Genomic DNA, 4,818 nt, shown 5'->3' on the forward strand with positions numbered 1-4,818 from the left:
TCCTGGCTTAGGTAAGGTTTCTTAAATTTTTGAAGTGTCATTTTTTTTCACCCCCTATTGTAATTAACAATAAAAGCCTTAGAACAAAAACCTGCATACCAACTCTGGGGACCACTGGTTAAGTCCTAACTGGAAGTTGGGCCCTTAGTGTTTACTGTGTGTTTGCTGTTTCCATACTGCTTGTGATAAGTAATGGTTTTTCCCAACTCTTGTCCTTCTCTCAGACACAAATTCCAAGAGAGAAGACAGCATACATAACTTGTTTTCTGTGTGATTTCATAGCCCAGCGCACAGCTTATGAATGGCCCAAGAGAATCCCCTTCTTTTCTTTCTACTTTAAGTTTTTCTTTTTTAAAATGTGGTGGGAACAACTAACCTCAGCACATATCTTTTCCCCCACTGGGAATAAGGTAGAATTTGTTATTTTGTCCACAATCTCAGTATTACTTAATTGCTCTCTAACATCTCCTCTCCTTTCTTCTCCTTGAGACAGGGTCTCATGTCCCTTAAGTTTCTGAGATGAAGTTGATGTCTGTGAAACTTAAGTCATATCTTTATAAGGGAATGGCTTCTGCCAGCTTCCCTCTCTTTAAGATAGGCCAACAGGCGCCTTCTTTGCCTCCATGTGACCTTCACTGTACATTTTCTTTTTTCTCTCACTTTTTTTTCTTTGAAATTTTTTTGAGGTGAATAAAAGCTCATGATTTTATTTTTTTGTCTTAGTAACAAAATCACCTTAGAACCGGCTCACTTGTCTCTTTCTCTTATCACCACCCAGTTCAACATGCTTGCATCTCTTAACTGCCAGCATTCAAGATCTTAGACCTGCAATTGGGCTCAACATGCTCAAGTCTCAGCACAGTCTTCTTTGTAGTGTTAGCCTTTTTACAGCAAATAGGCTTACTCTGCCCACCATAGACACTCTGTTTCCTGTCATAAAGCAGCTTCCCCTGTGCGTACAAAGAACCCTTGTTCTTCTTGTACTGCGTCACTTTGTGGGGCTGGTGCTTGCTACAATTCTTGCAGAATTTCTGGCGGGTCTTAGGAACGTTCACCACGTTCACGGGAGCGATATTGGCACAGAAAGCGGCCATGAACTTTCGATGTAGGTAAGATGATTTTTAACGTCTGGTCTTCCCGGTCATCTCCGAAGTGTTGGGGTTACACACATGCACCTCTAGTGGGCACTTTAATACTACACTGTGCGCTTGTGCCATTTTGTGAGCTAAGACAAGAGTCATTTCAAATGGGGGTGGGTGGTGGTGATGAAGTTAGTTTGCTTAAAGTGAAGACATTATAGTTAAGTAATAATATTGATGATGATAATGCTGTATTAATAGCAAACAAGCATATTTATATGTAGCGATGTCATGAGGTAGGTTCACATTTTCTGAAGTAAAACTCTCAAGGACATACCAGTTCTTAAAAACTGTAATTTCAGCCTCTTTCTGCTTCCTGACTGATGGTATGATGTGCACGGCTACCTTCAAGCTGCTGCCCTGACTTCCCCACCACAAAGGGCTGTATCCTGGAAATCTTTTGTTTCTTCTCTCCAGACATGCTCTACAAGCGGGGAACTCAGACCCAGAAGGCAACTTGCATCGTGTTTATTTACCTATTGATGCCTCTGAAATGAACTGCAAACAGTTGCACAGAGCCTCCTTGCTATTTCATCAGTATGCACTGGAGGGCGCCAGACACCATTCTGAATCGTTAAAGCAGCCCAAGACCCACATTGTACAGATTCCAGCAAGTACACTGATGGGGTAAAATCACAACTGGGTTATCAGCTGTTTGATACAGCAGCACAAAGCCGGTTTCCAGCATTCCGGAAACGTTATCATCGAGACTATGCAAGAACCTTAACTAGAAAATCTCCACAGCTAACCTTTGAGAGTCCACAGTCTTCTGGTTCAGAGACACTGGTGATAGCCCTAAACAGAGAGGAGTCCTGTCAGTCAAAGGACACTCTCAGAAGGCCTGCAGTTCCTGCTCAGTCGCCAGAGCTGTGGGGGACTGTCAGCGCATTCACTTCAAAGCTCACCTCATGTGTTCATAGCCTCTGATAATCCAGACCTCCGGGGGTGGGGCAGGGTTGGAGGCATCTATGAGAGAAGATCTTGTTTCCCCAAACCAGAGAGAAAACAGTTCTCCAGGCTGCATCTTTGTCCCTGGAACTCCCAACAGCCCAGAGCCAGAGCTTGTTGTGGTCAAGGATACCCCGGAGGAGAAGTGTAGGGTGAAGGTCACACAGAGGCTAGGGAGGCACTTGTTCGCCTACCTTAAAGAGAGGGAAGCTGGCAGGAGCCAGTCCCTTGTGAAGATTTGACTGAGTTTCACAGACATCAACTTCATCTCAAAAACTGCAGATTGTCATTGCGTTTTAAAAGTCATTTTCCTGGCTCAGATACATATATTGAAGGAATAAATTAAACTGACAGAAATAGGAAAAAGACTTACCTAGATGCCAGAAGTTGTAAGGGAATTCATTGCTGTTTAAGAACCTTGTAACAGAAACAGTTGAATTTAGTGTTATGAACTGTCAGTATTTTTCCTGCGTTAACGCTTTAAACCTCCAGGGCATCTTGTGTTTATAATGTTTGTAAATAAATGTTTGCCTCCCTTAATATATAATTTTAGTAGTTATGTGTAACAATCACTGTAACTGTAATTGTTCCCTTCAACCCAAATATAGTGCTTTTGTCTCAAGGTGGATTAGTTCAGGAAACACTTCAAAGAATTAGGATATGTAAAAGACATATTTTTGTTTTGTTCCAAAAGCATCAAAATCTCAGTGAAGAAAATGTATTAACTTGGGCAGTTTAGTCAGAAGATATTAGAGACTTTAAAGAGAAATTTCAATATGAAATGAACTCTAATTTATCTTAAATGTTATAACAATACCGCTGTTCTAAAAACATGTGTGTGTGTGTGTGTGTGTGTGTGTGTGTGTGTGTGTTGCTTGTGCACTATGTGACTGCCTGCTATCTACAGAGGTCAGAAGAGGGTATCATATCTCCTGTAAAAGTTGTGAGCCACCATGTGGGATCTTTGCAAGAGTAACTACTCTTAATCATAAAGCCCTCAGTCCAGCCCGATATGACTGTTCTCAACTGCCATTTACACTGTGTTTATCTGACATTTTTACTACCAACCCCTTAACAAATGTATGTTAAAATGTTTTTTTTTCCCCATGAGAAAACCCAGTACACTGACAATCATTTACCTAGTCACTGCACAATAGTGACTAGTCACTTGTCATTTTTTCTTTGAACATAAACAAGGGCTTAATGTTTAAAGATTAGTAATTTGGGCTGAATTATAAACCACCATTAAAATTAAGAATGCTTACGTAATGGAATGGGTTGGGATTAACAGAGGTGAGACTCAGCTGGCTGTACACTGAGAAGCTGGAGGCAATGGCCATTCTGACTGACACAAGGATAGATGCCTTCTTCTGCCTAGAACACTCATCCCCTCTTTGTTTAGCTCTTCCCTGCATTTCTGCATTGTCTGACATCTTACACTCAGATATTCATCCACTGAGCACTTAAAACAGAGAGAAAGGTTGCAAATCATCTTCAGGACACTCATAAAACAGATGCTGGTCTATGTCTCATTAATACATACACATAGAATGAGGTTGTCTGGAAGCTGGCAAGAACAGCATTGACTACTTGCTTTGTCAAGGCTAAAGGTAATGGTGTCTAGTAAAGTCCAGGGATATGGCAGGAAGACAGTCTAATAGAGTCAGGGAGGTGCTGGAGTCATGCCAGGAGAAACTCTCTGCTTTCCTTCTCCTACTCTTTAGTGCATGGTCCTCCATGTTTGTGCTGTGTGGCATCTCTCACCTAGTGGGGGAGAGTCTAAATGATTTTCTAAATTCTCTTCCCTCCCCTTTTCCTGGGGCCAATCAAATCAAATGCCTATGGGTAATCTGTTGAGAGCTAAATATTGTTCCATATACTGGGGACACATCAGAGAATAAAACAAGGAGTTCTGCTCTCATGGACCATGCACTCTAACTGCTCATCATCTTGAGAAAGTCATTACACCCCTATGCACCTGTCACCAGCTGTCCAATGGGAGATGTCAGGATCAGAGTGAACCCTGAGCCTGACTTCATACTACAGATTCTGAACAGGACTCCTGCTCCCATCCATCATCTCGGCAGCAGAAAGGGCTGGAAATGTACTTTTAGTAACCAAGTAACTGGGGAGAGAGGAGAGGAGCTGAGCCACACTGGCTGGTGGCCTACACAGACTGCTCTTGCTGCTGATGTTGCCTGATTGAGTTAGCCTTGTTGCCTAGGTCCTTGACCTCCTCTGCAGCTGCCGGCGTCCTTTCCTTTGTCTTTGGCCTCTTTTACTGTCTCATCAAGTATGTTGCAGCTTTGCCAAGATGTATTCAAAACTCTTTATTGTCTTGGTCACATTGCTTTTGAATTGGCTAGACCAAATTCCTGGATAGCTCTTGTGATGCCCAATAAGCTGAAAGAGACTAAGGTTTCCTGTGTGTGTTTGCAGTTTCCTGTGAATGTGGTTATGTGATTCTGTGGCTCCACATTAGAGTCTTCCAGGATGTACACCAAGTGAGCAGTATGGGAAGGAGACAGTTGGTCTGCCCAGGGTACTACCCTATTTGGCTTGGTCAGGAGTCTCTGAGACAGAAGATTCTAGTCAGGGGTCACTTCCCAGTGTGCTGTGTTTTCAGTCAAGCTATGTTTGCTATAAGGATTCAGGTGCCATTGCCACATGGCAATGAACAGTAGGTCCCAGAAACATAGAGTACATTCTGGCCCAGGAAATACTCCACCAT

General features: G+C 42.6%; 3 pseudogenes; 1 reads left to right on the forward strand and 2 right to left on the reverse strand.

Moving 5' to 3' along the window:
- Nucleotides 1-736: 736 nt before the first annotated feature.
- On the reverse strand, nucleotides 737-1,094 carry LOC129676395 (60S ribosomal protein L36a-like; annotated as a pseudogene).
- On the forward strand, nucleotides 1,093-2,329 carry LOC129676396 (RAD9, HUS1, RAD1-interacting nuclear orphan protein 1-like; annotated as a pseudogene).
- A 1,925-nt stretch (nucleotides 2,330-4,254) lies between these two features.
- On the reverse strand, nucleotides 4,255-4,818 carry LOC129676393 (PRELI domain-containing protein 1, mitochondrial-like; annotated as a pseudogene).

This window comes from Psammomys obesus, unplaced genomic scaffold (genome assembly GCF_907164565.1).
Source record: "Psammomys obesus unplaced genomic scaffold, mPsaObe1.curated_primary_1811, whole genome shotgun sequence".
NCBI lineage: Eukaryota > Metazoa > Chordata > Mammalia > Rodentia > Muridae > Psammomys > Psammomys obesus.